Below are 12,622 nucleotides of genomic sequence, written 5' to 3'. Positions count from 1 at the left end.
GTTGACCCACATTTTTTAGGGTGATATAGCCATTTAGACACACCGACTACAGATACTCCCTGCTTCTGGTTTTTTTCTACGCAAGGGAAGACAGGCTGTTTTCGCAATAACCTTTCCCACTTCTGCCCACGCTGGTGGCTCCATTCCATGCTTTAAATCATTGTCTCCATGAGGTTTAAGTAAACGCTCTTGCAAAGCGCTTCAAATTCAGTGGCATATTGTAAATCACATGCTGGCTTCTTCAATTGCCTGGACATTATTTTTGAAGATCTTTGACTTTTTTTTTTAAGTGCAGCAGATTTGTGGCAAAAAAAAATAATGTTGGCCAAACTTTGTATATCATTTGCCAAATTCTGAATTTTAACTGTAGGCTTTCCATTCATCTCATTGTTACTTTAATAGATGTGCTCTTTGGAGCTCAGTAAACAATCATTTCCTTCTATTGATTATGATATCATCCCTCAGACTCAGGTCTTACCAAGTCCCATAGTGACTTCAGACTCAAACTATCCACAGGGTCCCCCGGCACCCAGAATTATAAAGCGAGATGGTAGCCAGGCCATCTTCTCACTCCTGTGAAATGCCTTGGCTCCTTTAAGAGTCCATGTCCTCCTCAATGTGGCAATGCTGTCAGGGTTTTCCGGAGTGTGTCCTCTCCGTCCTGACAGAACACAGCAAAGGTTTCTCTTTCTTCCTGTGCTGAGAATTCATTTTGAACATTTCCGGTGTGTCAGCTTAGGTAATCGCACAGGCTGGCCCTACAATTGATGTCATCTTACCCGTGGCTCTTTAAGTGTCCCAACTACTCTCACCATCCTCTATCCACTAAAACCTATAGCTAAGCTGTAGATGCTAAGAGAATATACAAACATAAGCAAAATGCCTGGCTCATCATGCTAAGTGCCAAACATGTTGGTATACTTCTTCCCTTTTCTGCCCTACAATCAATTTGCTTTACATAGCTAAGTCCTGACCTTCTAATAAAATGCCCCCCACAAAAGAAACAATTTTATATACGTTTAGTTTGAAGCTTACAAAATTACGTTCTTTAAGAAGTCTGTGGGACTCAGGAGAAGTCATAGGGAGACAATCAACTGGAATAAGAATTAATCTGTTTCCTGAAACAGATCAATGAACGTTTGTGGACACTGGGTTAGGTGTTCATGTTGGGAAAAGAGGCTCTTGGTGCTTCTCACTGATACTCTTGTGGGCCACTTGAAGAAGCACTTCTGGGACTCAGCTCCCTCTTCCCTGAGATGTGGCAATCATGGCCCTATTTATTAATAAGTTCTACTAAATGAGTTTGCATGCATATGCACACATACGCAGCTTTGTTCACATGAAGGGCACACAGACGCTTGCTGCTGTAACGATTATACCGTTGTCCTTGTGTTGTCGTTAACCGTGGACGAGATGCAGCAGGAAGCACGGTAACCCGGTAGAAAGGGTACAGTCTGTATTCAGATAGATCTGGCAGATCTGTCTACATCCAACCTACATATACCTATATCTAGATATATACATGTATCTATAGCCAACATAGATTTCATACACATTGATTCTCTTGGCACCAGTTCTTTAGTAAACAAAACAAGACCTGAGGGTGCGAGAATATTGGTTTTGTTGCCTAAAGCACGACAGAGGGCTACTGAGAGTGTATGCCTTTACATAGATCTTTCTTCTTTTCCCCCAATATCTTGACATAAGTGTTTCATCTAAACACAGTGAGACTAAGTTGTTGGTGGAATGTTACTGTTGTATATTATTATTATTATATCCTGCTCCCAGGCATCTATGTTGTAAACTCTAAACCAACCTGAACATAAATTGCTTTTCACACTTTTTTTTAGCTTGGTGGATTTTTCCTTTTTCAACTACAGTATACAACATTTAACTTCATTTGTTCTGGGTGACCATGAGAAAGGTTTCTTTTTCTTTTTTTTTTTCTTTTCCTGGTTCTCAGACCCTACAGAATAGGTTGAATTTGAAGAGATACTGCCAGCTGTTTGATAGGTACAAGGAAAACAAAAAGCAATCTTTTCTTTTTGGGGGAGACTGAATTCATACAGTGTGGCCCTGACCCTGACCGGGGAGACATGGAACTGTGCTTCCTCCCCTCCTCCAGCCCATCTTCTGATTAGCTTCGCTTTGATGGCTCACTGGGATGGGCACAGTATCTTTCCTCATTCACATCGAGGGAATTTGGGGGTGTTAAAATTTACACAGAGAACTAAGACCTTTGTAATGCCAGAGTCTAAATCATCACTGCCATGGAGTCTAGTCTAGCACCCTGCCTCCTCAGATAAATACTGCTCTGTGTCATAAGGGATTTGGAACCAGCTAATTTCAAAAATTTCAAAAACTTTTCATTCCTGCTCAGTCTTTATTCGCTGTCAATCGAAATGGCTTCTTAGAAATTATGTCTTATTTTATTTCCAAGCAATGCTGGGGTGTCCATTCCAGTTTGTGAACATATGGCTCTCGTCTTCTTGGCACTATAGGGAGGAGAAGGCCAATTATCAGAGATCAAGAAAAGATCACAGAATAGGAGTGTGTATGGTAGAAGGACAACACTCATACCCATCCGTACAACATTTCTATTTATAGCTGCAACATGTATGTGCTGCCTCCAGCCAACAGAGCTGTAGTTGGTGTCCACTGGAGAGTGCTAGATACTAGCCAAGTGCTGGAAGACCTTCTCCTTCCCAGACGACAGGCACTCCTTTGTGCTATTTCGAAGCAATGAAGGCAAGATTCTTTGTTACAAAAATACATTTCCTGAAGTACAGCTAGACAGCAGTTATGTAGACACAGTGATACTACTACTGAGTAAAGCTGAAACACATTCATTTCACCACACCGAGACGGAACGCAGTCGATTGGCCACAGCATTCCTGATAAGTGTCTCCAGTCCCGATTCTTCCTTGTAAGACGGAGAAGAGGGAGAATTTGACGTGGTTATCAATCGCCCGCTGTTTGAAGTCAATGCTGGCCAACAGTAACCAGGTAAACGTTTGCTTACCTGAGGAGACTCGGTGCTCAAGCTCTCAGCCATGACTACAACAGCATCACAAGTAAACGCACTTTCGATCAGGCCTCTCGGCACATGCCAAGAGTCCGAAATCATTCTTCAAGATTTCAAACAGTAGAACTGTGGTAAAATCAGTAATTCCAACACAGTAGAGTCTCAGAATAAAACTTCTAATTACTGAAGGGTAAAACCTCCCCTAACTCATTGTTATGAAGATGGTGGTAAGTGGTTTCCCCAGAGAACAGACTGAGATAGAGAGAGGTTATGTGTGGGTACGATACATAAGAAATTGGGAAGAATGAGTGGGGGGGGAGGTTGTTAGATAAGAATGTAGGACTGATAAGATTTCTGCCCCTTGAGGTAGATTCCAGAATCAAAAGGGTCATCCGGGGCACCATGGGTTGAAAGAGCTTGAACACTGATTACCTTTTTGCTCAGTCACCACCTGGGGAACCTCTTCCCAATGACAGCATGATCATAATCTAGAAGAAGAGATGGATCAGACTAAGGTAATAGCTGACAAACGAGACCATTTCTGAAAATGTTCTGAGTGGGATTTCCTTATGAGCTGCAAGGATATTCTCTTATATGTTCTTTTAAAAAAATGACTTTCATCCACCATAAATACCTTCTTGAGTGAAGTATTCTTGAATTAGATCTTTACATTTTTCTGTCACTCACTGAATCATCCATCACTTCCTGAAGAATTTTAAGGTAGTCTTCTAATGAGACATTGGAATAATAGATTTTGAGTACTGGAAATGAAAATCCCTTAATTTTTGTGCTGTTTAAGGATTGCACACACAATACACTATTTGTGCGCATTATGGCTTGGATCTCATTTTTGTAAGTCTAGATGATCAGTGAAATGTTAAATTCAGCTCTAATTCATGACTCTGTATTGTGAAAATACTTCTAACACAGGTGATTTCAAGTAGACAATGTGACGTCACCTGGGGAAGAGATAGGACAAGAAGCATAGTCACATAGCTATAGTGAGTGTTTGCTTAGACTGTTATCATAACTAATACCTGGGTATAGATAATTCTCACACATTCAGTAAGATAATTAGTAAGAGATTAGCTTTGAGCATTACTTTTGTTTCAATATAATTCACCTAAGCATATGTTTGTATTCTATAATTTTAATAGCTCTTGGGTTGAATAGCCAAATCACTATCTTTTTAGAGATTTAGAAATACATGGAACTCTAGAGATAGCTCAATGGTCAACAGCGCTTATCTCGAAGCTGGCGAGCTGCATGTCCGTGATCATCCTGATTTGCTACACCCGACTCTGACAACACTGCTGCACAAATTCAATTGGCCTGAATGGAGGCGGTCATTCATTGGGTCCCCAATGGAGGAGTTAGAGAAAGGACTGAGGTAGCAGAAGGGGTTGCAACCCCATAAGAAGGATACCAACATCAACCAGCCAGACACCCCAGAGCTCCCAGGGATTAGACCACCAACCAAAGATTACACATGGAGTGACCCTTGTCTCCAGTTGCATATGTAGCAGAGAATGGCCTTGTCGGACATCAATGTGAGGAGAGACTCTTGGTCCTGTGAAGGTTGCCCAGTGTAGGAGAATATGGGGATCAGGGAGAAGAGGCTGGAGAGAGAGGGGCAGCACCCTCATGGAGGCAGGGGGTGGGAGATGTTATGGGGGGAGTTTCTGGAGGGGAAATCGGGAAAGGGGATAACACTTGAAATTTAAATAAAGAAAATATCCAGTTTTTTGTAAAAAAAGAATTTGGAAAAAAAAAAAAGAGTGCTTATCTCTCTGGCAGAGAACCTGTTTGTTCTCCAACACCTACATCAGGTGGCTCAAAAATCTCCATTAACGACGCTAGCACCAGGAAATTTGATAACCTCCTTTGGTTTTTGTGGGCATCTGAACACACATGACACACAGACTTCTTTAGATACACACAGACACATACATGTTTTTAATGAAGGGAAAAAAAAGCTGCCAGCAGAGCTGGCATGAGCTATTACAACACTGAAACCTGGAACCTTGCCTGTTATAACAGAGCAACTTCGGGACATATGCACAGGGACTTGGATACAACAATCTGCTCCACAGTGCTATTTATATGAAGGAAACTTAAAACGACAAAATTATCCATAAGTACAAAGTCAATAGTCTTCAAATAGGGCCATATCAATTGGGCCCTGATATATCAACACAGATCAGCCTCCAATGAAAACGGCAACTATGCGTAAGCAGTGTGACAACAAATATGTAAAAATTTAATATATACACATATAGTTTGGATACACTTTAGAAAAATATGCATCCTTAACATGTAAAAACATGAAATACACAGACCAGCACAGTCTTTTGCTCTAGGGAGGGAAAGACCGTAGGATAGGACTCTAGCTGTAACTATAACTTTGTGTTTCTTTAATAAAGAAGGGAGAAAAATAGAGCCCATGAACATAGAATCTGAGCAATAGGAAAGACAAACGTGTATGACGTGCCCCTGAGAGAGGAATACATGTTCTCTGTACATATTCCGACTGATAAGAAGGGAATGTATAACCATGCCAGTGTCTAAATTCAAATCCCACAGTGGTGAAAAGAGGACAAAGAAAAACGTTAGCTGCAGTCACAATGAAGCAATGCACAAAACTTTAGAGTTTCTTCAACAAGGGAGTTTCAAGACAGATAAACAGAGATGGGAAAAAGGACTCCTCAGACTGAAGGCGGGAGAGTTAAAAAGGCTGTTAAACTTTTCCATTCTGATAAAAAAAAGAAAACAAACTTAGAAATGACAAAGAATAGAAAGCAGGGAAAATGTAACACTGATGGACACTTTTTAGCACATTAAGGAATTGCTATGAAATGGTTTAGGTGACATGGTATTGTGGATGGATTTTTTTTAAGTAATCCTTATCTCTTACAATTCACTGCTTAAAAATGTGTGGGTGATGCAAAAGAATGGACAAGATTTCCTTATAAATTTTCTAAGGATGTGAAGAGGTAAGGTGTGGCTGGGGATGGGATAAGATTGTTGCTTTCCCCCTTAAATGTTTAAAGATTTCTGGAAAGCTCTTGCTGTTGCTGCTGCTGGTTTGTTTGTTTGTTTGTTTAAGAAGAGAGGGGGTGTACTAGACAGAGCGATGGCTCAGTGGTTAAGAGCACTGATGCTCTTCCAGAGGACCCGGGTTCAATTCTCAGCACTCACATCGCAGATCACAAACTGTCTTTAACTGCAGAATCTAACACCCTCACACAGGCATGCAAGAAAAAAAACCAATGCACATAAAGTTAAAAACACCACACAAAAATGTTAAATGGTTAACAAAAACAAAGCAAACACTGATTAAATCTGACTGGGTTAGTATTTTCTATCAATGTCACTGCTTTTCACATAGATTTGCTTAAACCATCATATCATTTAAACTTTAAGAAATTTAACTTGCTATAAATATCTGTGCAATGCCACACATGTAAAATATACCCTGGCTATAGTTCAACTGCATGATCCAGCCTCACTGTGGAAGACAGATAAGTTATCAGTAGGGAGCCTGGGGCTTCCCACAGCCTGCTCCCCAACGTGCCAGACGCTTTTGATTTACCCTCCTACCAGATTCTCCCAGTCCCTCCTCTGATAGTGGACAACTATTATCTAGTGCCATGAGCCAGATTTAACCCCTTATACCAACTTGAACAAAAACCCCTCAGTCCTCCCAGCAGCCAGAGTGGCATGCTGACCACTTCCCCTTAACTTTCCCTTCTAGTGATTTACAGTTTGGCCCTTGGTGAAAGTCAAAGTTACAAGATTCATCCATCAAAGACATCATCCCTAAAGTGTAGCATGCCTTCCTCTTGTGAATGTGAAGATGGTACACACAAGTTCTGCTGTGCTTGGGTACGTCAACTGCTCGGAACCTTCCACTGTCAGGGACTTTCTATCAACAAATGATCTATTCCTAAGCTTAGGCAGCCATTCTGCATCAAAATAGAAAACTAATATCTGTGTGTGTTGCTTTGACTTGTCTCTGGGCCACTGAAATGAAGCTGAGTACTTTGGAATGCTTCAGAGTGATTGAACGCTATCCACGGGACCCACACACTCATGTTTATTGGTACATAGTAAGGACTGTAAGTCACTCTACCTGATGGTCACTCACAAAGAAGTTAACACTAGTGAGAGAGAGAGAATCATTTCCAGGACCTTCTAAAGAACTTGTGCTTACCTTTTTAAAAAACATACAAAAACCACTGTTCCCTTGATTTATAAGCTCCTGAGACAAATCACATCTCTTTCGACCAATGACAGCATTAAAGAGAATTTCCCATGAGTGCACGGATACGAGGAGGTATCTGAATGAACTCCAGATGAGCGACAGCCAAAAAAGATGTCTGGGTTAGGCTCTGGGATAAATGACCCACTACAGAGGCAATTAAGGCTGTGGACTTTGAAACCAGAATACTTGCATTCATATCCCCGCGGTGGAATTCCTACCTAGTGGATCTTGGGAAAGCTGTTGGGTCACCTTGTGCCTGAGTCTCTGCTGCCTTGATGTGGAAGTAATGGCACCCATCTCATAGGTACACTGTATGAAAATTACATAACCATAAAGCATTTAGAACCCATGATAAATAGGGAAGCTTACACTGTGATATATAATTGTTCACCTTGTACACCGAAAGGAAGCACCGAGATGACTCAGCAGGTAAGATTGCTGCTCTTCCAGAGGACCTGACTTCTTCCCACCACCCACAAACAGCTCATACCCGCCTGGGCATCTCCAGGGCATCTGCTACTTTCTTCTGGATTCTGTGGGCATCCCACCTCTATACACATAGACAGACAGACAGACAGACACACACCCAAAATAAACAAATAGATAGATGATAGAGGATGGATGGATGGATAGATAGATAGATAGATAGGTAGGAAGGATAGGGTTTCAAAAATATCTGCATTGAGAGATAATGGTCCGAAATGGAGCTTGGGCAGAAGTTAGACAGAGTACTAGGTGATTAACATGTTCACGTATGAATTCAGGATATCTGAACCATGTCACATCAAAGTTCATTAATAAGAGCATCTTGCATCCTAACCATGATGCTAATTGCTCTAGAATTAACTATGTGAACACCCAGAGTCACGGCGGTTCCTTTCACGTTAACCTGAGAAAAGATGAGTTGCAAGAGTAGTTCCCTAGGTGAAATCAAGTGAGAAGGACCCAAGGTAAAGCCATCCGTTAAACCCTTTAAGGTACACACATCATGCCCAGTGCCTATGGCTGCAATTTCACCTAGAAACGGAGTCTGATATCATCTGAATTTGGTTTCAGTATGGTTCAAGTCACACGTTCTAAGTTTGGTTCCAGTGTGGTAATATTGGAGCTAATGGAACTTTTCGGGGGTAGAACCTATGGTTAAGTCATGAGATTATGGGGAACCATGGCTTCAGAAGTGCTGCTTTCCGTAAAGGAGTTCTCATGAGAGTTGTCATAAAAAAGCCTATACCTAAGCTGGGAGTCTCTGTCTTCAGCGTCCCACATGGCCAGGTGATCTCCATATCTTATAAGTATTCCTGCTGTGAAGCCATTGCTAGGAGGCCCTCAACAGAGACCTGGCTAATGTGGCCACACAATCTTGAACTTTCAAGCTTAACTACTAACTGTAAGCTAAATAAACCCCTTTCTTTCAAAAGTTAGGCATTTTGTTACAATAATGAAAAACAGATTAATACAATGTCTTTTTTTTTAGGTTGTGCAATTTTTTTCTTTTTTAATTTTTTTATTATATATTTCTTTGCTTACATTTCAAAGGTTATTCCCCTTCCTGGTTTTCTCTCCATAAGGCCCCATCTCCTCCCCTCCCCCTCTCCCATATGGGTGTTCCCCCTGTACATCCCCCTTATTTCCCTCCCCCATATTCTCCTGCACTGGGTGTCCAACCTTGGCAAGACCAAGGACTTTCCCTTCCACTGGTGCCTCAACAAGGCTATTCTCTGGTACCTATGCAGTTGGAGCCCTGGGTCAGTCCATGTATAGTCTTTCCGTAGTGGTTTAGTCCCTGGAAGCTCTGGTTGGTTGGCATTGTTGTTTTTATGGGGTTGCAAGCTCCTTCCACTCTTTCATTCCTCTAATTCCCCCCAAGGGGTCCTGTTCTCAGTTCAGTGGTTTGCTGTTAGCATTGACCTCTGTATTGGACATGCTCTGGATGTGTCTCTCAGGAGAGATCTATATCCAGTCCTTTTCTGCATGCATTTTTTAGCTTTATCAATCTTATCTAGTTTTGGTGGCTGTATATACATGGGCTATATGTGTGTCAGGCTCTGAATGGCCATTCCTTGAGTCACTGCTCTAAACTTTGCTTCCATATCCCCTCCTATGAATATTTTCCCCCTTTTAAGAAGGGGTGGGAGCATCTGCATTTTGGTCATCCTTCTTCTTGAGCTTCCTGTGGTCTATAGATTGCATCTTGGGTAATTTGAGCTTTTTGGTTAATATCCACTTATCAGGGAGTGCATACCAAATGTTTTTTTCTGTGATTGAGTTACCTCACTCAGGATACTATTTTCTAGTCCATTCCATTTGCCTATGAATTTCATGAAGTCATTGCTTTTGATAGCTGAGTAGTACTCCATTGTGTAGATGTACCACATTTTTTTAATCCATTCCTCTGTCGAAGGGCATCTGGGTTCTTTCCAGCTTCTGGCTATTATAAATAAGACTGTTATGAACATAGTGGAGCATGTATCTTTGTTGTATGTTCGAGCATGTTTTGGGTATATGCCCAAGAGAGGTATAGCTGGGTCCTCAGGTAGTGTAACGTCCAATTTTCTGAGGAACCTCCAGACTGATTTCCAGAATGGTTGTACCAGTCTGCAATCCCACCAACAATGGAGGAGGGTTCCTCTTTCTCCACATCCTTGCCAGCATCTGCTGTCACCTGAGTTTTTGATCTTAGCCATTCTGACTGGTGTGAGGGGGAACCTTAGGATTATTTCGATTTGCATTTCCCTGATGACTCAGGATATGGAACATTTCTTTAGGTGCTTTTTGGCCATTCGACAATCCTCAGCCGAGAATGTTTTGTTTAGCTCTGTACCCCATTTTTAATAGGGTGATTTAGCTTTCTGGAGTCTAACTTCTTGATTTCTTTGTATATTTTGGATATTAGCCCTCTACCGGATGTAGGATTGGTAAAAATCATTTCCCAATCTGTTGGTTGCCATTTTGTCCTAATGACAGTGTCCTTTGCCTTCAAAAGCTTTGCAGTTTTATGAGGTCCCATTTGTCGATTCTTGATCGTAGAGGATAAGCCATTGGTGTTTTGTTCAGGAAATTTTCCCCAGAGCCCATGTGTTCAAGACTCTTCCCTACTTTTTCTTCTATTAGTTTGAGTGTATCTGGTTTGGTGTGGAGGCCCTTGATCCACTTGGACTTAAGCTTGTACATGGTGATGAAAATGGATCAATTTGCATTATTCTACATGCTGACCTCCACCTGAACCAGCACCATTTATTGAAAATGCTAACTTTCTTCCATTGGATGGTTTTAGCTCCTTTGTCAAAGATCAAGTGACTATAGGTGTGTGGGTTCATTTCTGGATCTTCAATTCTGTTCCACTGATCTACCTGCCTGTCTCTGTACCAATACCATACAGTTTTTATGTCTATTGCTCTGTAATATTCCTTGAAGTCAGGGATGGTGATTTCCCCAGAAGTTCTTTTATTATTGAGTACAGTTTTCACTATCCTGGGTTTTTTGTTATTCCAAATGAATTTTCAAATTGCTCTTTCTATCTCTATAAAGAACTGAGTAGGAATTTTGATTGGGATTGCATTGAATCTGCAGATTGCTTTTGGCAAAACGGCATCTTTACTATATTAACCCTGCCAATCCATGAGCATGGGAGATCTTTCCATCTTCTGAGATCTTCCTCAATTTCTTTCTTCAGAGACTTGAAGTTCTTGTCATACAGATCTTTCACTTGCTTGGATAAAGTCACACCAAGATATTTTATGTTATTTGAGACTATTGTGAAGGGTGTCGTTTTCTTAATTTCTTTCTCAGCCTGTTTATTCTTTGAGTAGAGGACGGCTATTGACTTGTTTGAGTTAATTTTATACCTCGACACTTTGGTGAACTTGTTTATCAGGTTAAGTAGTTCTCTGGTGGAGCTGTTGGGGTCGCTTAAGTACACTATCATATCATCTGCAAATAGTGATATTTTGATTTCTTCCCTTCCAATTTATATCCCTTTGACCTCCTTTCTCTGTCTGATTGCTCTGGCTAGGACTTCGAGTACTATATTGAATAAGCAGGGAGAGAGTAGGCAGCTGTTGTAGTAAAAATATAAAAATAAAAAAAGTATAGTTGTGTTTTACCTCGCTAGGTTCAGCGCCACGGTGCCCCAAGATATCTGATAGACATCTTGGCGGAAACAGATCCCAACTCCTCGGTGGCCCAGTGCCTCCTGCTGCCGCGCACTTTCCTACACTCAAACTGTCACATAAAAGAACACACAACACAATAATGTTAGTTCCAATTGACAGCTATAATTGCCCACTTAAACATACAAAGCCAGGTACCAACCATTCCTTAGGAACATTGATAACAACCTGTAAATACACAGAGAGAGAACTTTACCTCAGCCTCCATTGTCCTGCCACAGCTTCTCCCCTTCTCTCTCCCTCCTGTCTCTTCCTTTCTGTTCTAGTCTTCCTTCAAACTTCTCTCCCGCCCATCCTTCCGTCTCCTCCAATGACAGGCCTCCTTCTATGCTGTACCTGCCCCTCATCTGTACTTTACAAATTCAATGGGGAGAAGGTTCTGGTGAAGTCACCTGATTGCTGAGTAGTGACTAGGCAGCTCTCCTTGGGGCAGTGGAATTAGCATCAAAATACAGATAGCTTCCGGACAAACCACAACAGGTAGCCTTGTCTATATCCTGATTTTATGAGATTACTTCAAGTTTCTCTCTATTTAGTTTGATGTCAGCTACTGGTTTGCTGTATATTACTTTTACTATGTTTAGATATGGGCCTTGAATTCCTGATCTTCCCAGGACTTTTATCATGAAGGGGTGTTGAATTTTTTCAAATGCTTTCTCAGCATCTAATGAAATGATCCTGTGGTTCTTATCTTTGAGTTTGTTTATATAGTGGATTACTTTGATGGATTTTTGTATATTAAACTATCCCTGTATCCCTAGGATGAAGCCTACTTGATCATGATGGATGATCATTTTGATGTGTTCTTGGATTCTGTTTGCAAGAATTTTATTAAGTATTTTTGCGTCAATATTCGTAAGGGAAATTGGTCTGAAGTTCTGTTTCTTTGCTGGGTCATTGTGTGGTTTTGGTATAAGAGTAATTGTGGCTTCATAGAAAGAATTCGGTAGTGCTCCATCTGTTTCAATTTTGTGGAATAGTTTGGTGACAGTTTTGGTATGAGGTCTTCTATGAAGGTCTGATAGAATTCTGCACTAAACCCTGAACCTGGGCTCTTTTTGGTTGGGAGACTTTTAATGACTTCTTCTATTTCTGTAGGAGTTATGGGGTTGTTTAGATGATTTATTTGTTCCTGATTTAACTTCGGTACCTGGTATCTGTCTA

The sequence above is a fragment of the Rattus norvegicus genome, chromosome 13, assembly GCF_021556685.1.
Source record: "Rattus norvegicus strain SHRSP/BbbUtx chromosome 13, alternate assembly SHRSP_T2T, whole genome shotgun sequence".
Taxonomy (NCBI): Eukaryota; Metazoa; Chordata; class Mammalia; order Rodentia; family Muridae; genus Rattus; species Rattus norvegicus.
Note: the sequence above shows the minus strand (reverse complement) of the source record.